This window comes from Pseudophryne corroboree, unplaced genomic scaffold (genome assembly GCF_028390025.1).
Source record: "Pseudophryne corroboree isolate aPseCor3 unplaced genomic scaffold, aPseCor3.hap2 scaffold_745, whole genome shotgun sequence".
Lineage (NCBI taxonomy): Eukaryota > Metazoa > Chordata > Amphibia > Anura > Myobatrachidae > Pseudophryne > Pseudophryne corroboree.
The window spans coordinates 276,335-301,244 of record NW_026970325.1 but is presented as its reverse complement, the minus strand read 5'-3'; the positions used below and the strand labels follow the sequence as shown (position 1 = coordinate 301,244).

General features: G+C 44.4%; 14 non-coding genes and 2 pseudogenes across 14 annotated transcripts; 14 read left to right on the top strand and 2 right to left on the bottom strand.

The window, feature by feature from the left end:
• Positions 1-5,021: 5,021 nt before the first annotated feature.
• On the top strand, positions 5,022-5,185 carry LOC135040574 (U1 spliceosomal RNA). Its single transcript, XR_010234458.1, has one exon. It is a non-coding gene; the product is annotated as a U1 spliceosomal RNA (small nuclear RNA).
• A 152-nt stretch (positions 5,186-5,337) lies between these two features.
• LOC135040562 (U1 spliceosomal RNA) lies at positions 5,338-5,500 on the top strand. The gene has a single exon (XR_010234452.1). It is a non-coding gene; the product is annotated as a U1 spliceosomal RNA (small nuclear RNA).
• A 672-nt stretch (positions 5,501-6,172) lies between these two features.
• Positions 6,173-6,336, top strand: LOC135040542 (U1 spliceosomal RNA). The gene has a single exon (XR_010234434.1). It is a non-coding gene; the product is annotated as a U1 spliceosomal RNA (small nuclear RNA).
• Positions 6,337-6,488: 152 nt separating this feature from the next.
• On the top strand, positions 6,489-6,651 carry LOC135040577 (U1 spliceosomal RNA). The gene has a single exon (XR_010234460.1). It is a non-coding gene; the product is annotated as a U1 spliceosomal RNA (small nuclear RNA).
• A 671-nt stretch (positions 6,652-7,322) lies between these two features.
• Positions 7,323-7,486, top strand: LOC135040533 (U1 spliceosomal RNA). Its single transcript, XR_010234425.1, has one exon. It is a non-coding gene; the product is annotated as a U1 spliceosomal RNA (small nuclear RNA).
• Positions 7,487-7,638: 152 nt separating this feature from the next.
• Positions 7,639-7,801, top strand: LOC135040566 (U1 spliceosomal RNA). Its single transcript, XR_010234456.1, has one exon. It is a non-coding gene; the product is annotated as a U1 spliceosomal RNA (small nuclear RNA).
• Positions 7,802-8,472: 671 nt separating this feature from the next.
• LOC135040546 (U1 spliceosomal RNA) lies at positions 8,473-8,636 on the top strand. Its single transcript, XR_010234437.1, has one exon. It is a non-coding gene; the product is annotated as a U1 spliceosomal RNA (small nuclear RNA).
• A 152-nt stretch (positions 8,637-8,788) lies between these two features.
• On the top strand, positions 8,789-8,951 carry LOC135040555 (U1 spliceosomal RNA). The gene has a single exon (XR_010234446.1). It is a non-coding gene; the product is annotated as a U1 spliceosomal RNA (small nuclear RNA).
• Positions 8,952-9,622: 671 nt separating this feature from the next.
• LOC135040535 (U1 spliceosomal RNA) lies at positions 9,623-9,786 on the top strand. The gene has a single exon (XR_010234427.1). It is a non-coding gene; the product is annotated as a U1 spliceosomal RNA (small nuclear RNA).
• A 152-nt stretch (positions 9,787-9,938) lies between these two features.
• Positions 9,939-10,101, top strand: LOC135040558 (U1 spliceosomal RNA). Its single transcript, XR_010234449.1, has one exon. It is a non-coding gene; the product is annotated as a U1 spliceosomal RNA (small nuclear RNA).
• Positions 10,102-10,763: 662 nt separating this feature from the next.
• Positions 10,764-10,927, top strand: LOC135040538 (U1 spliceosomal RNA). The gene has a single exon (XR_010234430.1). It is a non-coding gene; the product is annotated as a U1 spliceosomal RNA (small nuclear RNA).
• Positions 10,928-11,079: 152 nt separating this feature from the next.
• On the top strand, positions 11,080-11,221 carry LOC135040569 (U1 spliceosomal RNA; annotated as a pseudogene).
• Positions 11,222-13,833: 2,612 nt separating this feature from the next.
• LOC135040572 (U1 spliceosomal RNA) lies at positions 13,834-13,975 on the bottom strand (annotated as a pseudogene).
• A 152-nt stretch (positions 13,976-14,127) lies between these two features.
• Positions 14,128-14,291, bottom strand: LOC135040549 (U1 spliceosomal RNA). Its single transcript, XR_010234440.1, has one exon. It is a non-coding gene; the product is annotated as a U1 spliceosomal RNA (small nuclear RNA).
• A 5,261-nt stretch (positions 14,292-19,552) lies between these two features.
• Positions 19,553-19,626, top strand: TRNAN-AUU (transfer RNA asparagine (anticodon AUU)). Its single transcript has one exon. It is a non-coding gene; the product is annotated as a tRNA-Asn (tRNA).
• Positions 19,627-23,054: 3,428 nt separating this feature from the next.
• On the top strand, positions 23,055-23,128 carry TRNAN-AUU (transfer RNA asparagine (anticodon AUU)). Its single transcript has one exon. It is a non-coding gene; the product is annotated as a tRNA-Asn (tRNA).
• The last annotated feature ends 1,782 nt before the right edge of the window (positions 23,129-24,910 follow it).

Genomic DNA, 24,910 nt, shown 5'->3' with positions numbered 1-24,910 from the left:
CAATGAGGATTGTTCTCACTCCTCTTTGTCTTATTATCCTCAACACCTTGGGTATGAGAGGAAGAGGAGGAAATACATAGACCGACCGGAACACCCACGGTGTCACTAGGGCGTCTACAGCTACTGCCTGAGGGTCTCTTGACCTTGCGCAATACCTCTGTAGCTTTTTATTGAGCCGGGACAACATCATGTCTATCTGTGGCAGTTCCCACTGACTTGTAATCTGTGCAAAGACTTCCTGATGAAGTCCCCACTCTCCCGGATGTAGGTCGTGTCTGCTGAGGAAGTCTGCTTCCCAGTTGTCCACTCCCGGAATGAACACTGCTGACAGTGCGCTTGCGTGATTCTCCACCCAGCGAAGAATTCTGGTGGCTTGTGCCATCGCCACTCTGCTCCTTGTGCCGCCTTGGCGGTTTACATGAGCCACTGCGGTGACGTTGTCTGACTGGATCAGAACCGGTTGGTCGCAAAGTAAGGTCTCCGCTTGACGTAGGGCATTGTATATGGCCCTTAGATCCAGGATGTTGATGTGAAGACAAGTCTCTTGACTTGACCAAATACCTTGGAAATTTCTTCCCTGTGTGACTGCTCCCCAACCTTGGAGGCTTGCGTCTGTGGTCACCAGGATCCAGCCCTGAATGCTGAATCTGCGTCCCTCGAGAAGGTGAGCACTCTGCAGCCACCACAGGAGTGATACCCTGACCCTGGGGGACAGGGTGATCAACCAATGCATCTGTAAATGTGACCCGGACCACTTGTCCAGTAGGTCCCATTGGAAAGTCAGCAAAAAGAAAAAGAGAAAAGGACTGTATTTGTCGATGCACAGGAAGAAGGGTGACCTGATTATCACAATCTTCTGGAGAATTATTAAAATTTAACTTTTATTAGTGTCAAATTAAAATAGTGTGATGATAACTGACAACAAACTACGAGTATAGACGAAACATAAAGGTTAAAATCAAGACGTATACAACATATACCACAAGTGCAATGAAATAATAAGTGTGATTAAAGATTAAAATATGTGTCCGCGTGTCTGTTCTTATATCCAATTATATAATATTGCTCACAATATTTACTCAGTCTGATAATAGTTGTCAGCAATTGGTCTTCATATGTTCACATGACCATTTGTCAGTATTTATAATATCTGGAGTATTATAATATCTCACACTATTTTAATTTGACACTAATAAAAGTTAAATTTTAATAATTCTCCAGAAGATTGTGATAATCAGGTCACCCTTCTTCCTGTGCATCGACAAATACAGTCCTTTTCTCTTTTTCTTTTTGCTGACTAACCTTAGCTGTAGTCGATAGCACCCCCACAAATAATTGTGAATACTTGAATGCAATAGGGGTTATTTTGGAGCTGTATATAGTTCCAAATCTGATATAATACAATTGTGTGTGTGCAGATACAATCCCACCCCCCATTGGAAAGTCCTCGCATGGATCCTGCCGAATGGAATGGCCTTGTATGATGCCACCATCTTTCCCAGGACTCGAGTGCAGTGATGCACTGACACCTGTTTTGGTTTCAATAGGTTCCTGACAAGAGTCATGTGTTCCTGGGCCTTTTCTATCAGGAGATAAACCCTCTTCTCGTCCGTGTCCAGAATCATGCCCAAGAAAGACAGACGAGTAGTAGGAATCAACTGCGACTTCGGGATATTGAGAATCCAGCCGTGTTGCTGTAACACTTTCAGTGAAAGTGATACGCTGTTCAGCAACTGCTCTCTTGATCTCGCTTTTATGAGATCGCCCAAGTACGGGATAATTGTGACACCTTGCTTGCACAGGAGCACCATCATTTCCGTCATTACCTTGGTGAAAATTCTCAGGGCCATGGAGAGACCAAACAGCAACGTCTGAAATTGGCAATGACAGTCCTGTACCGCAAATCTGAGGTACGCCTGATGAGGTGGATAAATGGGGACATGAAGGTATGCATCCTGTACACAAATGCGGACAACAGGTGTCAAGCCGTGTGTTGCCTTTGTCAAGCTGTAATAAGTAGGGATAAGGACGTTAATCACCTCGGAACATCCTCCCTTATACGTCACCTGCAGCGCATTAATCATAAGTCAGTGACAAGTTCAAAAACTTTGGATGACAGCGGAAGCAGTCCACTGACCACCTTCCTCTTGTAACCAAGCTCCTGCAAACCACACCACCAACTCCCTCAGTGTCAATTTCCTCCTTAGACAGGAGAGCCAATAGTCCTGCAGGCCATGTCACTGGCAAGTCTGACGAGTCCTCTCCTGCCTGGGATTCCTCCGATGCATCCTTGAGTGTAACGCCTACTGCTGCTGGCGCTGCTGTTGTTGCTGCTGGGAGTCGATCGTCATCCCAGAGGGGAAGTCGGAAGACCACTTGTACTACTTCCAGTAAGCAATTGACTGTCCAACAGTCCTTTGCGAGGAAGATGAAATATCACAGCAGTCATCCTGCTGCAAAGCGGATAACTCAGGTCTGGGTGGTGAGAAACGTGGTTCCGGTATCCATCGTTAATTTAGAGGCAACTAGAGACTTGATTGAGGTACTGTGTCCCCGGTACCAAATACCCTCTAGGTTCCATTTCTCTAGGCAGGCGATACCGAAAATGTACACAGACCTCAGAAAAAGAGTCACCAGTGTCCTAAAAAATGCAGTTGTACCCAATGTCCACTTGTCTGTGGTTAAGTGGAGCAGGGCAGACTCAGGACTATATGACTGTGACAGCCCACTGGGTAGATGTATTGCCTCCCGCAGCAAGAACAGCAGCGGCGGCACCAGTAGCAGCATCTCGCAATTGCCAACTCGTTCCTAGGCAGGCTACGCTTTGTATCACCGCTTTCCATAAGAGGCACACAGCTGACAACCTCTTACGGAAACTGAGGAACATCATCGCAAAATGGCTTACCCCAATTGAACTCTCCTGGGGATTTGTGACATCGGACAACGCCACCAATATTGTGCGTGCATTACATCTGGGCAAATTCCAGCACGTCCCATGTTTTGCACATACATTGAACTTTGTGGTGCAGAATTATTTAAAAAACGACAGGGGCGTGCAAGAGATGCTGTCGGTGGCCCGAAGAATTGCGGGCCACTTTCTGCATTCAGCCACCGCATGCCGAAGACTGGAGCACCACCAAACATTCCTGAACCTGCCCTGCCATCATCTGAAGCAAGAGGTGGTAACGAGGTGGAATTCAACCCTCTATATGCTTCAGAGGATGGAGGAGCAGCAAAAGGCCATTCAAGCCTATACATCTGCCCACGATATAGGCAAAGGAGGGGGAATGCACCTGACTCAAGCGCAGTGGAGAATGATTTCAACGTTGTGCAAGGTTCTGCAACCCTTTGAACTTGCCACACGTGAAGTCAGTTCAGACACTGCCAGCCCTAGTCAGGTCATTCCCCTCATCAGGCTTTTGCAGAAGAAGCTGGAGACATTGAAGGAGGAGCTAAAACAGAGCGATTCCACTAGGCATGTGGAACTTGTGGATGGAGCCCTTAATTCGCTTAACCAGGATTCAATCTGTTGAAATCAGAGCACTACATTTTGGCCACCGTGCTCGATCCTAGATTTAAAACCTACATTGTATCTCTCTTTCCGGCAGACACAAGTCTGCAGAGGTTCAAAGACCTGCTGGTGAGAAAATTGTCAAGTCAAGCGGAACGTGACCCGTCAACAGCTCCTCCTTCACATTCTCCCGCAACTGGGGGTGCGAGGAAAAGGCTAAGAATTCCGAGCCCACCCGCCTGCAATAAGCAATCCAACTGCAAAAATTGCTAAGAGCATACGCATGCGCCTGCATTTTCTGTGGCACCCCGCAGATAATGCGATCGCCTCTGACTTTCAATCGGTGCGGGGGGGGGGGTCAGCAACACTCCATTTCAAAGTCGGAGATGGAGCGGTGCGGGGGCAGGGCTTCAACGGAGAAACAGGAGGCGTGGTCAGAGCGGCTGCATGACATCACATGCAGCCGCTGCGATCACAAAAATGGTGGCGGCTTCCTGCGCACACGTACAGTCTGCACCAACAGGAGGCTAAACCATTTTTTATGATCACGCTGAACTGCACTGAGACTGCAATTTCAGCGTGGTCAAGAAGGGAGGCGGCATACTGGGTGGCCATGCCCTGTGATGGGTGGCCCCAGCATGCGAACCAAAGGATTGCAAATTCTGTTACTTAGCAGAATGTGCAATCCTTACTGAATTAGGCCCATTGATTACAAAATTATAAACAATATTTGAAGTTTTTCTTCAGGGACTAACACAAAAGATGCTTGGGGCTACTAACACATGGGTAAGCCACGTAAAGCTTCCCATGGGTCAGTGGCATCACAACGGGGTTGCGGCACACACCCGAGTGTCACCCGCCAAGGGGGGTGACACCAAAGTGCCGGCTCTTCTTCAGTGACAGAATATGGGTGTTTCACTGTGACATTACGTGCAACACCCAGTTTCTGTCACTGTGCAGGAGCCAGCACTACTCACACACTAGTCCCCGGGTGCAGCCCCCAACCCCCGGGATACCCGCAGCAACAAAATGGTGATTCAGGCCACGCCCCTACCTATGAGACCATGCCTCCTTTTTACCATTGCCCTGCTTATCTGCGCGCACTGCATTACAATCTCCCTCGCCGCCTCTCTGGGTGTCACCAGTGATAGTGACACCTCTGCCATGCTTGTAGCAGCTGGTCCTAAGATCTACGCCTCCAGCCCTGAGTGTTTTCCCTTGTGACGTGTTGATCATCATAGCGAAGCAGATGCTTACAGAAAACTGCTGGTGCTTAGATTGAAAAGAAAAACATTGACGAACCCATCATTTCAGCGACAGGGTCTGCCACACGACTGACTGAAATGACTGGTTGGTTTGGGCCCCCACCAAAAAAGAATCAATCAATCTCTCCTTGCACAAACTGGCTCTACAGAGGCAAGATGTCCTCCCTTGTGCTGCCTCAGTTGAATCTCCTTTACTTGACAGAGATGTGCCTGAGCAGCGGCCCTCCCCAGCCCTATCCCAAATCATACTTATTTTGCATAGGAGATACCATGGTCATGAAGATTGTTCTCCCAGGGTGAGGTTCATTCATTGCATTCTGGGTATGCTGACCCCTGTGATTTCCCCAAATGTGGGAAACTCAATTGCATTATTTGTGGTAGTGGGGGACAGTGTTTGTGCTTTCTTCTGGTCAACTCTGGTAAAAATCAGATTTCTTTGTCTCAGATCTTCCTCTAGCCTTGTTCCTCTTTCGAGAGTTCCCTTGTGCTGCCTCAGTTGGATCTCCTTCACTTGACAGGGGGGTACCCGAGCAGCGACCCTCCCCAGCTCTAGCCCAACTCCTACTTACCTGCCAGGTGAGATACTATGATCATGTAGGTGCTTCTCCCAGGGCAAGGCTCACCCATTGCACTCTGGGTGTGCTGCCCCTGTGATTTCCCCAAATGTTGGAAACTTGACTGCATAATTTGTGTTTCCCCTGGTCGGCTCTCGTATAATTCAGATCTCTTTGTCTCAGGTCTCTCTCCAGCCTAGTTTGCTGTCTGTTTCCACTTCTCTTTTCTTGAGCCGCTCCCTTCTATGCCCTTGCGCACTATCCTAACTTCTCCCGTCTGCTTACTTTGTGCCTTCCAACACACAATGCAAACTTCAGGTAGTGCTGCAGGGCCCTCACCCTTTTAACTGCCTCACAGAGCAGCTCTGGAGCTGTTACAGTGCCCAGCTGCTGCAGAGAAATCAGCTTGAATGCTTCAGGGGCTGGGGCATTGCCAACATGAGCCCCACACCGAAGGAGGGTGGGGGTGTTTAATGCGAACTAAGGGTCATCCAAGCGCTGCAAAAGGCCGCCATGCCCTGCATACCCCTTTTCTCTTTTCATATGCAGATGAGGGTTCCAGCCAACTTTGGCCCACTGCTTGGATGACATCACCATATGCAAATCCATCTGCTGTAGGCCTTCCCCCAGGAATGCTTGCACTAGTTGTTGCATTTGGTTTGTTGTTTGGGGGTGCTTCAGTATTAGGCAGCCTTCTGCCCTCCCATGTTCATCTGAAAATATGTGTTCTCCCTGCAGTTGTTGTCCCCAGATGAGAGTTCCCTTGTGCTGCCTCAGTTGAATCTCCTTTACTTGACAGAGATGTGCCTGAGCAGCGGCCCTCCCCAGCCCTATCTCAAATCATACTTATTTTGCATAGGAGATACCATGGTCAAGAAGATTGTTCTCCCAGGGTGAGGGTCATTCATTGCATTCTGGGTATGCTGACCCCTGTGATTTCCCCAAATGTGGGAAACTTGGCTGCATTATTTGTAGTAGTGGGGGACTGTGTTTGTGCTTTCCTCTGGTCAGCTCTGGTAAAAGTCAGATTTTTTTGTCTCATTTCTTCCTCTAGCCTTATTCTTCTTTTGAGAGTTCCCTTGTGCTGCCTCAGTTGGATCTCCTTCACTTGACAGAAGGGTGCTTGAGCAGCGACCCTCCCCAGCTATAGCCCAACTCCTACTTACCTGCCAGGTTAGATACTATGATCATGAAGCTGCTTCTCCCAGGGCAAGGCTCACCCATTGCACTCTGGGTGTGCTGCTCCTGCGATTTCCCCAAATGTGGGACACTTGACTGCATAATTTGTGTTTCCCCTGGTCGGCTCTCGTATAATTCAGATCTCTTTGTCTCAGGTCTCTCTCCAGCCTAGTTTGCTGTCTGTTTCCACTTCTCTTTTCTTGAGCCGCTCCCTTCTATGCCCTTGCGCACTATCCTGACTTCTCCCGTCTGCTTACTTTGTGCCTTCCAACGCACAATGCGAACTACAGGTAGTGCTGCAGGGCCCACACCCTTTTAGTTGCCTTACAGAGCAGCTCTGGAGCTGTTACAGTGCCCAGCTGCTGCAAGAAATCAGCTGGAATGCTTCAGGGGCTGGGGCATTGCCAACATGAGCCCCACACCGAAGGAGGGTGGGGGTGTTTAATGCGAACTAAGGGTCATCCAAGCGCAGCAAAAGGCCGCCATGCCCTGCATACCCCTTTTCTCTTTTCATATGCAGATGAGGGTTCCAGCCAACTTTGGCCCACTGCTTGGATGACATCACTGTATGCAAATCCGTCTTCTGCAGACCTTCCCCCAGGAATGCTTGTACTAGTTGTTGCATTTGGTTTGTTGTTTGGGGGTGCTTCAGTATTAGGCAGCCTTCTGCCCTCCCATGTTCATTTGAAAATATGTGTTCTCCCTGCAGTTGTTGTCCCCAGATGAGAGTTCCCTTGTGCTGCCTCAGTTGAATCTTCTTTACTTGACAGATATATGCCTGAGCAGCGGCCCTCCCCAGCCCTATCCCAAATCATACTTATTTTGCATAGGAGATACCATGGTCATGAAGATTGTTCTCCCAGGGTGAGGTTCATTCATTGCATTCTGGGTATGCTGACCCCTGTGATTTCCCCAAATGTGGGAAACTCGACTGCATTATTTGTGATAGTGGGGGACTGTGTTTGTGCTTTCCTCTGGTCAGCTCTGGTAAAAGTCAGATTTCTTTGTCTCAGATCTTCCTCTAGCCTTGTTCTTCTTTCGAGAGTTCCCTTGTGCTGCCTCAGTTGGATCTCCTTCACTTGACTGGGGGGTGCCCGAGCAGCGACCCTCCCCAGCTCTAGCCCAACTCCTACTTACCTGCCAGGTGAGATACTATGATCAGGAAGTTGCTACTCCCAGTGCAAGGCTCACCCATTGCACTCTGGGTGTGCTGCTCCTGCGATTTCCCCAAATGTGGGAAACTTGACTGCATAATTTGTGTTTCCCCTGGTCGGCTCTCGTATAATTCAGATCTCTTTGTCTCAGGTCTCTCTCCAGCCTAGTTTGCTGTCTGTTTCCACTTCTCTTTTCTTGAGCCGCTCCCTTCTATGCCCTTGCGCACTATCCTGACTTCTCCCGTCTGCTTACTTTGTGCTTTCCAATGCACAATGCAAACTACAGGTAGTGCTGCAGGGCCCACACCCTTTTACTTGCCTTACAGAGCAGCTCTGGGGATGTTACAGTGCCCAGCTGCTGCAAGAAATCAGCTTGAATGCTTCAGGGGCTGGGGCATAGCCAACATGAGCCCCACACCGAAGGAGGGTGGAGGTGTTTAATGCGAACTAGGGGTCATCCAAGCGCCGCAAAAGGCCGCCATGCCCTGCACGCACCTTTTCTCTTTTCATATGCAGACGAGGGTTGAAGCCAACTTTGACCCACTGCTTGGATGGCATTACCATATGCAAATCAATCTGCTGCAGGCCTTCCCCCAGGAATGCTTGCACTAGTTGTTGCATTTGGTTTGTTGTTTGGGGGTGCTTCAGTATTAGGCAGCCTTCTGCCCTCCCATGTTCATCTGAAAATATGTGTTCTCCCTGCAGTTGTTGTCCCCAGATGAGAGTTCCCTTGTGCTGCCTCAGTTGAATCTCCTTTACTTGACAGAGATGTGCCTGAGCAGCGGACCTCCCTAGCCCTATCTCAAATCATACTTATTTTGCATAGGAGATACCATGGTCAAGAAGATTGTTCCCCCAGGGTGAGGGTCATTCATTGCATTCTGGGTATGCTGACCCCTGTGATTTCCCCAAATGTGGGAAACTTGACTGCATTATTTGTAGTAGTGGGGGACTGTGTTTGTGCTTTCCTCTGGTCAGCTCTGGTAAAAGTCAGATTTCTTTGTCTCATTTCTTCCTCTAGCCTTATTCTTCTTTTGAGAGTTCCCTTGTGCTGCCTCAGTTGGATCTCCTTCACTTGACAGAGGGGTGCTTGAGCAGCGACCCTCCCCAGCTATAGCCCAACTCCTACTTACCTGCCAGGTGAGATACTATGATCATGAAGGTGCTTCTCCCAGGGCAAGGCTCACCCATTGCACTCTGGGTGTGCTGCTCCTGCGATTTCCCCAAATGTGGGACACTTGACTGCATAATTTGTGTTTCCCCTGGTCGGCTCTCGTATAATTCAGATCTCTTTGTCTCAGGTCTCTCTCCAGCCTAGTTTGCTGTCTGTTTCCACTTCTCTTTTCTTGAGCCGCTCCCTTCTATGCCCTTGCGCACTATCCTGACTTCTCCCGTCTGCTTACTTTGTGCCTTCCAATGCACAATGCGAACTACAGGTAGTGCTGCAGGACCCACACCCTTTAACTTGCCTTACAGAGCAGCTATGGAGCTGTTACAGTGCCCAGATGCTGCAAGAAATCAGCTTGAATGCTTCAGGGGCTGGGGCATTGCCAACATGAGCCCCACACCGAAGGAGGGTGGGGGTGTTTAATGCGAACTAAGGGTCATCCAAGCGCCGCAAAAGGCCGCCATGCCCTGCATACCCCTTTTCTCTTTTCATATGCAGATGAGGGTTCCAGCCAACTTTGGCCCACTGCTTGGATGACATCACTGTATGCAAATCCGTCTTCTGCAGACCTTCCCCCAGGAATGCTTGTACTAGTTGTTGCATTTGGTTTGTTGTTTGGGGGTGCTTCAGTATTAGGCAGCCTTCTGCCCTCCCATGTTCATTTGAAAATATGTGTTCTCCCTGCAGTTGTTGTCCCCAGATGAGAGTTCCCTTGTGTTGCCTCAGTTGAATCTCCTTTACTTGACAGAGATGTGCCTGAGCAGCGGCCCTCCCCAGCCCTATCCCAAATCATACTTATTTTGCATAGGAGATACCATGGTCATGAAAATTGTTCTCCCAGGGTGAGGTTCATTCATTGCATTCTGGGTATGCTGACCCCTGTGATTTCCCCAAATGTGGGAAACTCGACTGCATTATTTGTGGTAGTGGGGGACTGTGTTTGTGCTTTCCTCTGGTCAGCTCTGGTAAAAGTCAGATTTCTTTGTCTCAGATCTTCCTCTAGCCTTGTTCTTCTTTCGAGAGTTCCCTTGTGCTGCCTCAGTTGGATCTCCTTCACTTGACAGGGGGGTGCCCGAGCAGCGACCCTCCCCAGCTCTAGCCCAACTCCTACTTACCTGCCAGGTGAGATACTATGATCATGAAGGTGCTTCTCCCAGGGCAAGGCTCACCCATTGCACTCTGGGTGTGCTGCCCCTGTGATTTCCCCAAATGTGGGAAACTTGACTGCATAATTTGTGTTTCCACTGGTCGGCTTTCATATAATTCAGATCTCTTTGTCTAAGGTCTCTCTCCAGCCTAGTTTGCTGTCTGTTTCCACTTCTTTTTTTTTGAGCCCCTCCCTTCTATACCCTTGTGCACTATCCTGACTTCTCCTGTCTGCTTACTTTGTGCCTTCCAATGCACAATGCAAACTACAGGTAGTGCTGCATGGCCCACAACCTGTTACTTGCCTTACAGAGCAGCTCTGGAGCTGTTACAGTGCCAAGCTGCTGCAAGAAATCAGCTTGAATGCTGGGGCATTGCCAACATGAGCCCCACACCGAAGGAGGGTGGGGGTGTTTAATGCGAACTAAGGGTCATCCAAGCGCCGCAAAAGGCCGCCATGCCCTGCATACCCCTTTTCTCTTTTCATATGCAGATGAGGGTTCCAGCCAACTTTGGCCCACTGCTTGGATGACATCACTGTATGCAAATCCGTCTTCTGCAGACCTTCCCCCAGGAATGCTTGTACTAGTTGTTGCATTTGGTTTGTTGTTTGGGGGTGCTTCAGTATTAGGCAGCCTTCTGCCCTCCCATGTTCATTTGAAAATATGTATTCTCCCTGCAGTTGTTGTCCCCAGATGAGAGTTCCCTTGTGCTGCCTCAGTTGAATCTCCTTTACTTGACAGAGATATGCCTGAGCAGCGGCCCTCCCCAGCCCTATCCCAAATCATACTTATTTTGCATAGGAGATACCATGGTCATGAAGATTGTTCTCCCAGGGTGAGGTTCATTCATTGCATTCTGGGTATGCTGACCCCTGTGATTTCCCCAAATGTGGGAAACTCGACGGCATTATTTGTGGTAGTGGGGGACTGTGTTTGTGCTTTCCTCTGGTCAGCTCTGGTAAAAGTCAGATTTCTTTGTCTCAGATCTTCCTCTAGCCTTGTTCTTCTTTCGAGAGTTCCCTTGTGCTGCCTCAGTTGGATCTCCTTCACTTGACAGGGGGGTGCCCGAGCAGCGACCCTCCCCAGCTCTAGCCCAACTCCTACTTACCTGCCAGGTGAGATACTATGATCATGTAGGTGCTTCTCCCAGGGCAAGGCTCACCCATTGCACTCTGGGTGTGCTGCCCCTTTGAATTCCCCAAATGTGGGAAACTTGACTGCATAATTTGTGTTTCCCCTGGTCGGCTCTCATATAATTCAGATCTCTTTGTCTCAGGTCTCTCTCCTGCCTAGTTTGCTGACTGTTTCCACTTCTCTTTTCTTGAGCCGCTCCCTTCTATGCCCTTGCGCACTACCCTGACTTCTCCCGTCTGCTTACTTTGTGCCTTCCAACGCACAATGCGAACTACAGGTAGTGCTGCAGGGCCCACACCCTTTTAGTTGCCTTACAGAGCAGCTCTGGAGCTGTTACAGTGCCCAGCTGCTGCAAGAAATCAGCTTGAATGCTTCAGGGGCTGGGGCATGGCCAACATGAGCCCCACACCGAAGGAGGGTGGGGGTGTTTAATGCGAACTAGGGGTCATCCAAGCGCAGCAAAAGGCCGCCATGCCCTGCATACCCCTTTTCTCTTTTCATATGCAGATAAGGGTTCCAGCCAACTTTGGCCCACTGCTTGGATGACATCACCGTATGCAATTCCATCTTCTGCAGACCTTCCCCAAGGAATGCTTGTACTAGTTGTTGCATTTGGTTTGTTGTTTGGGGGTGCTTCAGTATTAGGCAGCCTTCTGCCCTCCCATGTTCATCTGAAAATATGTGTTCTCCCTGCAGTTGTTGTCCCCAGATGAGAGTTCCCTTGTGCTGCCTCAGTTGAATCTCCTTTACTTGACAAGGGAGGCATTTTGGATTTTTTCTTTGGGTACCCCTACACCTGATGGTCTGATTGAGAGCATCGAACTGAACAACATTGGCAGTCTCTGAAGATTTTATCTATTGATTTACCTAATATATTATTTATTGAATATCCATTTATTGTATGTTTAATAAATAAACAAAATTATTAGAAGTAGCTATTTTGGGAACAGCATTCCTCTTAGTATGAAACTGTATAATCCTGTTGTGTGTGTTCCTTTAAAGTTCTTTAGTAAAATCCACTAGTAATGATGAACATCAGATTTCTTCCTCCATCCTCTTTTTACACTTTCTCTTGGTTCTATATATATATATATTTTTTATTTTTTTATTTTTTTTCCCTCCTTCTCCCAAAAGGCCCCCCTCCCTCCCCCCCCCCCCCTCCCTGTTTTAAATTTTTACATCTTTAAATCTTTAAATCTTCGAATCCTTAAATTGTCTGTTTAATAATTATTCTTTCTTCAATTCTTTTTGTTGTTTAAGCAGCAATGTAATTATTCCAGGGGTTAAAATAATGAAATATAGAAATAATATTAACAAAAATTAAAGGTAAAAATGAATTGATAGAATGATCCCATTAAAAGTAAATAAATAATATGGATGTTAAGCTGAGCGGGTTGGATTCGAACATGGGACTCGCTGCATAGAGTGCAGGTGATGTTTCCCCTGCGCCACAAGAGCTGCTTTAGTAGTGTGTTGGATTTATGTTACCCTAAAAGGTTTTATATAAGTAAATGGGGATCCTTAGTGCTGGGTCTCTGAATTATGTGTATGTGATTATAGAGATGAGGTATTGATTGAAAGATTAGAGGTTAATCTGTATATAGATTATATATTTTCTGTTATTTTTTAAACCACCTTGTTGCTTATTTTATTATTATTTTTAATCACCATGTTGCTTATTTTTATATTATGAAATGCCTTTATATGTGCAATTGCAATTAGAAAGTTGTTCCATATGTGAGTCATTACATGTATGCATCCAATTAGTACATGTATATATCCAATCAACTAATTAGTAATGCTATTGGTCCGGTGCATTTTAAAAAGAGCCTGCTAGGCTGCTGATGTATCCTCTGACGAAACCGCTCTTGGATAACAGCGGAGAAACGCGTAAGGAAGGTGACTACCAGACACTCTGATTGCTGAGATATAAGCCCATTCATGAACGAGCTACATCACGGCGGACGTCTGATGTAAAGACAGCGGTGAAGGGGAAAAAGCAATTTGAGACCGAGCAAAAGGAGGTCTCTACCCCACGGCAGGGAGGAATATCCCGACCGCGAGTGCCAATAAGATCCAGCCACGGTTAACGACTGAGGCAGCATAAGGAAACTCTCATCTGGGGACAACAACTGCAGGGAGAACACATATTTTCAGATGAACATGGGAGGGCAGAAGGCTGCCTAATACTGAAGCACCCCCAAACAACAAACCAAATGCAACAACTAGTGCAAGCATTCCTGGGGGAAGGCCTGCAGCAGATGGATTTGCATATGGTGATGTCATCCAAGCAGTGGGTCAAAGTTGGCGTCAACCCTCGTCTGCATATGAAAAGAGAAAAGGGGCGTGCAGGGCATGGCGGCCTTTTGCGGCGCTTGGATGACCCCTAGTTCACATTAAACACCTCCACCCTCCTTCGGTGTGGGGCTCATGTTGGCTATGCCCCAGCCCCTGAAGCATTCAAGCTGATTTCTTGCAGCAGCTGGGCACTGTAACAGCTCCAGAGCTGCTCTGTAAGGCAAGTAAAAGGGCGTGGGCCCTGCAGCACTACCTGTAGTTTGTATTGTGCGTTGGAAGGCACAAAGTAAGCAGACTGGAGAAGTCAGGATAGTGAGCAAGGGCATAGAAGGGAGTGGCTCAAGAAAAGAGAAGTGGAAACAGACAGCAAACTAGGCTGGAGAGAGACCTGAGACAAAGAGATCTATATTATACGAGAGCCGACCAGGGGAAACACAAATTATGCAGTCAAGTGTCCAACATTTGGGGAAACCGCAGGAGCAGCACACCCAGAGTGCAATGGGTGAGCCTTGCCCTGGGAGAAGCACCTTCATGATCATAGTATCTCACCTGGCAGGTAAGTAGGAGTTGGGCTAGAGCTGGGGAGGGTCGCTGCTCGGGCACCCCCCTGTCAAGTGAAGGAGATCCAACTGAGGCAGCACAAGGGAACTCTCGAAAGAAGAACAAGGCTAGAGGAAGATCTGAGATAAAGAAATCTGACTTTTACCAGAGCTGACCAGAGGAAAGCACAAACACAGTACCTCACTACCACAAATAATGCAGTCCAGTTTCCCACATTTGGGGAAATCACAGGGATCAGCATACCCAGAATGCAATGAATGAACCTCACCCTGGGAGAACAATCTTCATGACCATGGTATCTCCTATGCAAAATAAGTATGATTTGAGATAGGGCTGGGGAGGGCTGCTGCTCAGGCACATCTCTGTCAAGAATTTATAAAGTCTATACATATATATAACCAAATGTCAATATATATATATATATAGAACCCAGCGCTCCTATCAAAACTTATCTATTTCACCAATTTGTTGCTTATTTAATCTTTATACATCTATTAATTTTTACCATATATTATAAAATGCTGCTCCCATAGTTAGTACTGTTCTACCAATAATAAACCAAATTTTAAAGATAATCACACTTGTTATCAAGGGAGCGCAAAAAATAGAATATACAAGCTCTTTATTTTAAAAAAAATATATATAGACAGAAGAAACCCACATTCAACAAAATACAATGGAGTCAACATATATAGGCACCACTATCCATATCTAAATGTAATCAGTATCTATTTCATATTGCCCTTGATGACAACGGAATGTCTATTAAAGTGTCCAAAAAATCCTCCTGGATACAGCTGTTGTAATTAAATCGTTACTTTCCAATTGTAATTGATACATTAAATTCCTTCTTGTGGATGAACAGCAACAGTTGTAACCAACGCCTCTTATTTACTGCAGTTAAAGTTCATATGTAACTCACGTGAGTAATGAAAGAAAACAGGGGGAGAGCGCTGTGATGGTTGGTGAAACACAGCGGTATGCTACAACGTACCCACATTTGCATCCATGCATATATAGATGTAGGTGTGTGTACGTCGGTGTGCGTCCAGGTGTCAACGCGTGTATGTATAGATACAGGTGAGGGTACGTCTGTGTATGTCCAGGTGTCAGAATGTGTATGTATAGATGCAGGTGTGGGAACGTCAGTGTAGGTTCAGATGTCAGCGCGTGTATGTATAGATGCAGGTGCTTGTATGTCCAGATGTCAGTGCATGTATGTATAGATGCAAGTGTGGGTACGTCGGTGTATGTCCATTTGTCAGCGCGTGTATATATAGATGCAGGTGCTTGTATGTTGGTGTATGTCCAGGTGTCAGCGTGTGTATGTATAGATGCAGGTGTGGGAATGTTAGTGTATGTCCAGGTGTCAGGGTGTGTATGTATGGATATTAGGTGTGGGTACATCAGTGTATGTCCAGGTGTCAGCGCATGTATGTATAGATGCAGGATAATAATCACACAGCGTGCCCCCCACCAACCACAAACCTCCCCCACCCCCCTGTATGACATAAACACCGCTAATTACACTTACACACAATAATTTCAGTTTGCGACCAGGAGCCGGCAATGTATGTGCACCCAAATGAAGCCACTGTACATGCCCTGCAGGCTGCTATGTACTGCACAGGTGCAACAAATTTAAATGCCCTATCTTTAAAATGGGGCATATTTTACTAAATTAAAAAAACCTGTAACTTTCTGTAAAACCTTAACCCCAAAAGGCACTACACTAACATAGGGGTGTAGAGTTGGATCTTGATCCAAGGCACCAACAGGCTAAAGCTTTGACTGTTCCCAGGATGCCTTGCACCGCCTCCTCTATAACCCTGCCCAGTGACGTAACTAGACCTTTGTGGTCCCCATAGCAAAATTCTGAATGGGCCCACCAGCACTCAACAAGAATGAGTGGCGTTTGGGGTCAGAAAAGTAGAGGGGAAGGGGTCTGACAGAGTAGGGGGCAGGACATGAATGAATAGAAACTGAGGTGTCCATTATATAAAGAAATATAGGCCCTCATTCCGAGTTGATCGGTCGCAAGGCGAATTTAGCAGAGTTACACACGCTAAGCCGCCGCCTACTTCCGTGGCGCTCACCTGATTGGCTGTGCGCTGTCTGTGCTGTGACAGCGCATCGCACAGCTCGGTCCATTAGTTTCAATGGTGGGAACTTTGCCGTCAGCGGTGGGGTTACCCGCGGTCAGCCGCTGACCGGCGGGTGACCTCACCGCTAGCCGCTAAGTTCCCACCATTGAATATAATGGACGGAGCTGTGCGATGCGCTGTCACAGCACAGACAGCGCACAGCCAATCAGGTGAGCGCCACGGAAGTAGCGCTTCCTGATTGGCTGAAGGGACTTCAGTGACAGGAGTCACGTGGTGTCCCGGCATTCGGGGTAAGGGGTCTCATGTGTCAGCATGGGACCCCTTTCAGTCCGGTGGTCCGTGTGTCCGTTTTCTTTTTTTGCCAAGTACGTGGATGTATCTCTGGACGTGGATGTACCTCTGGACGCTGGAAGGTGAGTATAATTTTTTTCACAGGTACCCTCGGATCGTCGGAGACCGTGGCAGTCGGCGTGTCAACATAGGTAAGTATGAATGTGTCGGCAGTGTGTAATAAAGTTTTACTGTCACGGTGTCTGTGTCCTGTTTTTATTTGGGTATTTTTTCCCCAGTAGAACTACAGGTACCAGCGGGCCCGTTTTTCTCCCGCATGCTGGTACTTGTGGTTCTCCAAGTACCAGTATGCGGGGGAGGCTTGCTGGGACTTGTAGTTCTTCTGGAAAAAACAATATTCTTGTCATTTTACTCTAGGCTATCAGCCTCCCATCCGCAGCCATTGGATGGGGGGGACAGCCTCGGGCTTCACCCCTTGCCCTTGGGTGGCTGGGGACCCCTTGATTGAAGGGGTCCCCACTCCCCCAGGGTACCCCGGCCAGGGGTGACTAGTTGGATATTTAATGCCACGGCCGCAGGGCACTGCATAAAAGTGACCCCCGGCTGTGGCATTATCTGTCCAGCTAGTGGAGCCCGATGCTGGTGTAAAAAATACGGGGGACCCCTACTCTTTTTGTCCCCCGTATTTTTTGCACCAGCACCAGGCGCAGAGCCCGGTGCTGGTTTTAAAAATACGGGGGATCCCTGCCCAATTTTCCCCCCGCATTTTTGGAACCAGGACCAGCTCGAAGAGCCCGAGGCTGGTTATGCTTTGGAGGGGGGACCCCACGCCATTTTTTTTTCCGTGTTTTTTCCGTTTTTTCCCGTTTTTTTAATTCGCGGCAAAATACGTCAAATTGTCCGTTTTTCGCCCGCGGGACTGTCGAATCCGTTTTTCATTGAATATGGTGAATTCCGGCAGCCACCTGCCGGAATTCACATGTCGAATTGTGTCGAATTTAAAAACGGCCATAATTTGCCGCGATTCGCCGTGAATTGCATATACCCCAAAGTAGCTTTTATGTAACCTTTTTAAACCTATTAGCATAGACCGAATCTCATCGTGTGTATAGGCCTTTAGTTCAACAACAGCATGGGACCAGTTAGTGTGTTTTGACCACTGCACAGCACCTGGTGTTATATAGTAAGCACCACTATGGCATAGTATACAGCATTATGGGCCTGATATGAGTGTGACCAGCGGTGATGTGGAATGCAGTAGGAGGTGCTGTTTAGCAAGCACCACTTCTATATTCACCATGCAGTATATTGTGTGAATATAGAAGTGTTGGTTGTGTTATGTATTAGAGTAATTATTGCAGCTCCCAGCTAAAATTGCCACAATGTAATTTAGTGACAAGCTGCAGAGATTAACCCTTTCTGTGGCTGCTGCACAACCTCTATTCATATCGCTGAATTAAATTAGGGAGATGTTCTCACCCCGCGAGCAAGCGCAGGTATATGCCACACTTATGGTAACATTGGATTTGCAGATATTTTCTTGCAGGGGTGTTTCTAAACAATTTGGCTTCAAATGCGAGATTTAAAAATGCGTGCCCCCCGCCACCATTGGCATTAAAAATTGTGCCCCTCCCCCATATATATATATATAAAAAAAACTATATTTGCATGAGCGCTCCGGACGGGATGGGGGGGCGTGACCTCGCAAAAATGGGTATGGTCTCCATAAAATGGGCGTAGCCTTTCAGGCAAAGACTACCTTACACCCCAGTTCTTGACCCTGCACCAACAGACCTCGGCCACCACAGGGAAAAAAGTACAGTCATTTCCACCATGTTAAGCCCCACACATTAATGCCCTTTGGAACATATTATGTCACTCACCACAATATCTGTGATACACTATGCCCTACAGTAAAGCTTCTAATTACTTTTACAAAAACTGCTCAATGCCAAGAGTTTCACGTGCTGGGTGTCATGCTCATTGCCAGGGGTTTCACTCTCTGGGTGTCATGCTCATTGCCAGGGGGAACGCAGTAGGAGGTGTTATATAGTAAGCACCACTATGGCATAGTATATAGCATTATATATATTGTGAGCACTGGTGATGTTGAGTGCAGTAGAGCTGCTGCTGGGTAATTACAATTGACTACAACCACCAATATATTCTGCTGCACTATATATATGCAAAGCTAATTCTGCTGGGTAATTACAATTGAATACAACCACCAATATATTCTGCTGCACTATATCTATATATGCAAGCTAATTCTGCTGGGTAATTACAATTGACTACAACCACCAATATATTCTGCTGCACTATATCTATATATGCAAAGCTAATTCTGCTGAGTAATTACAATTGACTACAACCACCATTATATTCTGCTGCACTATATCTATATATGCAATGCTAATTCTGCTGGGTAATGCAAATTGAAACATTATTGCATAGTATGTGATTTTGAAGTACTTTTTTAAAGTTTTGAATGATATAGACCCAGTTTAATCTTTGTGGAATGCCTGGTTGTTGTTTTTAAGGTAATTTATTGCCTGGCATTTGAGGGGGTGGGGGGTGGTTACAGATTTCAATTATTGGTTTCACTTGTAATAGTCTTCTACTTAAGTCCAATGGTGTAGGCTGTGCAAAGCCATTTGGCTGTGCATTTATTGATCTAAGCGTGCATTTTTATCAAAGCGTGATAAAATTGACACATAACAGCAGCGTTCAATCAGTATCAATTTATCTTCAGCTGATGTCGATTGTGAATTTACGTTTCTTCTCTTCTTGTCACCTACAGGTAATTACAATTGACTACAACCACCAATATATTCTGCTGCACTATATCTATATATGCAAAGCTAATTCTGCTGGGTAATGCAAATTGAAACATTATTGCATAGTATGCAATAATATAGTATGCATATAGCAGAGGATAGTTTCAATCTGCCTACCTCTGGGTTATGGGCCCAGAATGCTTTCATTGCAGTACTCTGCTGCACATGTAAGTGCAAGAAATCCTGAAGCACTCACTCATCATGGGAAAGTACCAATGTGTTTCTTCGTTGATTGATGGAAGAAACATCTTACAAAAACTCTCCAGATTATTGACTTTTAAAGTTTTTCTAGGAAACGTTCTAGATGAATGCTTATTAGCGTTTGTCAGAACATACGTTTGCAAAGTGTCTCTGTGGCGCAATCAGTTAGCGTGTTTGGTTATTAACCAAAAGGTTGGTGGTTCAATCCCACCCAGGGACGTAATTTACCTTGTTATCAGATTTTGGTGATCTTTAAGTAGACAAGTCAAAATTTCAAACCCCCTCTTATGGTGTAGGGTACCTGGCCTTCTCTGATGTAATCAGAGTTAGATTTGATTAAGTGATTTTATAAAAAAAAAACAGCTAGGAAGCACAATTTAGCAGTGGGTTGCAGAGAAAAAGAAATATGCTGGCAAAAAAATCCAATTGAGTGATTAAACAGCTCTTCATTTTCTGGCTTTATTTTTAAGCTAACAAATTTGTTCTCTGAAAAGTGTCCACAAAGCCAAGTATCTGATTAACACCTTTGTAGGGATGGTTTTTCACCTATTACTAAATTAAACTTGCTTCATTGGAAAGGCAGCAAGATGCATCGTCATTTCAATATCTACTGAAATAATACAGGTTGACACCAGGAAACATTAACGCCACTGCATCCTTGCTGCTTTCTCATGTGGAAGTCTGTTTAATGTGAAAACAAGGTGATATCTAATTAGCACACAGGTAAGGAATTAAGAAAATCTTTATTTAAGGGTGAAGATGTTTCTCACAAAATCGTTGCCCCAATGCATCATAGAAATTCAAGCTGGAAAGATGATTTTAATATATCACTTGTACATTTTGTATTCCTCTTCTGGTGACAATGTAGTTTGTTTTTGTCAATTACCATTTTAATAATAGGGTAAAGAAAATTAAGTGGATTTTTGAAAGAAAACAATACTGTCAATATACTATTAAACAAATTAAAATGGTAAAAGTTATTGTACTTTAAGTAAAAATAAAAGAGCTAAAATATCAATCCCAATTTTGGATTACTTTAATTAAAAAAAAATGCATATAGCAGAGGATAGTTTCAATCTGCCTACCTCTGGGTTATCGGCCCAGCATGCTTCCATTGCAGTACTCTGCTGCACATGTAAGTGCAAGAGATCCTGAAGCACTCACTCATCATGGGAAAGTACCAATGTGTTTCTTCGTTGGTTGATGAAAGAAACATCTTACAAAAACTCTCCAGATTATTGACTTTTTTAAGTTTTTCTAGGAAACGTTCTAGATGAATGCTTATTAGCCTTTGTCAGTATGTACTTTTTGCAAAGTGTCTCTGTGGCGCAATCGGTTAGTGTGTTCGGCTATTAACCAAAAGGTTGGTGTTTCAATCCCACCAAGGGACGTAATTGACCTTGTGATCAGATTTTGGTGATATTTAAGTCGACAAGTCAAAATTTCAAACCCCCTGTTATGGTGTGGGTACCTGGCCTTCCCTGATGTAATCAGAGTTAGATTTGATTCAGTGATTTTATAAAAACAGCTAGGAAGCACAATTTAGCAGTGGGTTGCAGAGAAAAAAAATATGCTGGCAGAAAAATCCAATTGAGTGATTAAACAGCTCTTCATTTTCTGGCTTTATTTTTATGCTAACAAATTTGTTCTCTGAAAAGTGTCCACAAAGCCAAGTCTCTGATTAACACCTTTGTAAGGATGGTTTTTCACCTATTACTAAATTAAACTTGCTTCATTGGAAAGGCAGCAAGATGCATCCTCATTTCAATGTCTACTGAAATAATACAGGTTGACACCAGGAAACATTAACGCCACTGCATCCTTGCTGCTTTCTCATGTGGAAGTCTGTTTAATGTGAAAACAAGGTGATATCTAATTAGCACACAGGTAAGGAATTAAGAAAATCTTTATTTAAGGGTGAAGATGTTTCTCACAAAATCGTTGCCCCAATGCATCATTGAAATTCAACCTGGAAAGATGATTTTAATATATCACTTGTACATTTTGTATTGCTCTTCTGGTGACAATGTAGTTTGTTTTTGTCAATTACCATTTTAATAATAGGGTAAAGAAAATTAAGTGGATTTTTGAAATAAAACAATACTGTCAATATACTATTAAAACAAATTAAAATTGTAAAAGTTATTGTACTTTAAGTAAAAATAAAAGAGCAAAAATATCAATCCCAGTTTTGGATTACTTTAATTAACAAAAAAAATGCATATAGCAAAGGATAGTTTCAATCTACCTACCTCTGGGTTATGGGCCCAGCATGCTTCCATTGCAGTACTCTGCTGCACATGTAAGTGCAAGAGATCCTGAAGCACTCACTCATCATGGGAAAGTACCAATGTGTTTCTTCGTTGGTTGATGGAAGAAACATCTTACAAAAACTCTCCAGATTATTGACTTTTTAAAGTTTTTCTAGGAAACGTTCTAGATGAATGCTTATTAGCCTTTGTCAGTACGTACTTTTTGCAAAGTGTATCTGTGGCGCAATCGGTTAGTGTGTTCGGCTATTAACCAAAAGGTTGGTAGTTCAATCCCACCCAGGGACGTAATTGACCTTGTGATCAGATTTTGGTGATATTTAAGTCGACAAGTCAAAATTTCAAACCCCCTGTTATGGTGTGGGTAGCTGGCCTTCCCTGATGTAATCAGAGTTAGATCTGATTCCGTGATTTTATAAAAACAGCTAGGAAGCACAATTTAGCAGTGGGTTGCAGAGAAAAAAAATATGCTGGCAGAAAAATCCAATTGAGTGATTAAACAGCTCTTCATTTTCTGGCTTTATTTTTATGCTAACAAATTTGTTCTCTGAAAAGTGTCCACAAAGCCAAGTCTCTGATTAACACCTTTGTAAGGATGGTTTTTCACCTATTACTAAATTAAACTTGCTTCATTGGAAAGGCAGCAAGATGCATCCTCATTTCAATGTCTACTGAAATAATACAGGTTGACACCAGGAAACATTAACGCCACTGCATCCTTGCTGCTTTCTCATGTGGAAGTCTGTTTAATGTGAAAACAAGGTGATATCTAATTAGCACACAGGTAAGGAATTAAGAAAATCTTTATTTAAGGGTGAAGATGTTTCTCACAAAATCGTTGCCCCAATGCATCATTGAAATTCAACCTGGAAAGATGATTTTAATATATCACTTGTACATTTTGTATTGCTCTTCTGGTGACAATGTAGTTTGTTTTTGTCAATTACCATTTTAATAATAGGGTAAAGAAAATTAAGTGGATTTTTGAAAGAAAACAATACTGTCAATATACTATTAAACAAATTAAAATGGTAAAAGTTATTGTACTTTAAGTAAAAATAAAAGAGCTAAAATATCAATCCCAATTTTGGATTACTTTAATTAAAAAAAAATGCATATAGCAGAGGATAGTTTCTATCTGCCTACCTCTGGGTTATCGGCCCAGCATGCTTCCATTGCAGTACTCTGCTGCACATGTAAGTGCAAGAGATCCTGAAGCACTCACTCATCATGGGAAAGTACCAATGTGTTTCTTCGTTGGTTGATGGAAGAAACATTTTACAAAAACTCTCCAGATTATTGACTTTTTTAAGTTTTTCTAGGAAACGTTCTAGATGAATGCTTATTAGCCTTTGTCAGTATGTACTTTTTGCAAAGTGTCTCTGTGGCGCAATCGGTTAGTGTGTTTGGCTATTAACCAAAAGGTTGGTGGTTCAATCCCACCCAGGGACGTAATTGACCTTGTGATCAGATTTTGGTGATATTTAAGTCGACAAGTCAAAATTTCAAACCCCCTGTTATGGTGTGGGTACCTGGCCTTCCCTGATGTAATCAGAGTTAGATTTGATTCAGTGATTTTATAAAAACAGCTAGGAAGCACAATTTAGCAGTGGGTTGCAGAGAAAAAAAATATGCTGGCAGAAAAATCCAATTGAGTGATTAAACAGCTCTTCATTTTCTGGCTTTATTTTTATGCTAACAAATTTGTTCTCTGAAAAGTGTCCACAAAGCCAAGTCTCTGATTAACACCTTTGTAAGGATGGTTTTTCACCTATTACTAAATTAAACTTGTTTCATTGGAAAGGCAGCAAGATGCATCCTCATTTCAATGTCTACTGAAATAATACAGGTTGACACCAGGAAACATTAACGCCACTGCATCCTTGCTGCTTTCTCATGTTGAAGTCTGTTTAATGCGAAAACAAGGTGATATCTAATTAGCACACAGGTAAGGAATTAAGAAAATCTTTATTTAAGGGTGAAGATGTTTCTCACAAAATCGTTGCCCCAATGCATCATTGAAATTCAAGCTGGAAAGATGATTTTAATATATCACTTGTACATTTTGTATTGCTCTTCTGGTGACAATGTAGTTTGTTTTTGTCAATTACCATTTTAATAATAGGGTAAAGAAAATTAAGTGGATTTTTGAAAGAAAACAATACTGTCAATATACTATTAAAACAAATTAAAATGGTAAAAGTTATTGTACTTTAAGTAAAAATAAAAGAGCCAAAATATCAATCCCAGTTTTGAATTACTTTAATTAACAAAAAAAAATTGCATATAGCAGAGGATAGTTTCAATCTGCCTACCTCTGGGTTATGGGCCCAGCATGCTTCCGTTGCTGTACTCTGCTGCACATGTAAGTGCAAGAGATCCTGAAGCACTCACTCATCATGGGAAAGTACCAATGTGTTTCTTCGTTGGTTGATGGAAGAAACATTTTACAAAAACTCTCCAGATTATTGACTTTTTAAAGTTTTTCTAGGAAAAGTTCTAGATGAATGCTTATTAGCCTTTGTCAGTATGTACTTTTTGCAAAGTGTCTCTGTGGCGCAATCGGTTAGTGTGTTCGGCTATTAACCAAAAGGTTGGTGGTTCAATCCCACCCAGGGACGTAATTGACCTTGTGATCAGATTTTGGTGATATTTAAGTCGACAAGTCAAAATTTCAAACCCCCTGTTATGGTGTGGGTACCTGGCCTTCCCTGATGTAATCAGAGTTAGATTTGATTCAGTGATTTTATAAAAACAGCTAGGAAGCACAATTTAGCAGTGGGTTGCAGAGAAAAAAAATATGCTGGCAGAAAAATCCAATTGAGTGATTAAACAGCTCTTCATTTTCTGGCTTTATTTTTATGCTAACAAATTTGTTCTCTGAAAAGTGTCCACAAAGCCAAGTCTCTGATTAACACCTTTGTAAGGATGGTTTTTCACCTATTACTAAATTAAACTTGTTTCATTGGAAAGGCAGCAAGATGCATCCTCATTTCAATGTCTACTGAAATAATACAGGTTGACACCAGGAAACATTAACGCCACTGCATCCTTGCTGCTTTCTCATGTTGAAGTCTGTTTAATGCGAAAACAAGGTGATATCTAATTAGCACACAGGTAAGGAATTAAGAAAATCTTTATTTAAGGGTGAAGATGTTTCTCACAAAATCGTTGCCCCAATGCATCATTGAAATTCAAGCTGGAAAGATGATTTTAATATATCACTTGTACATT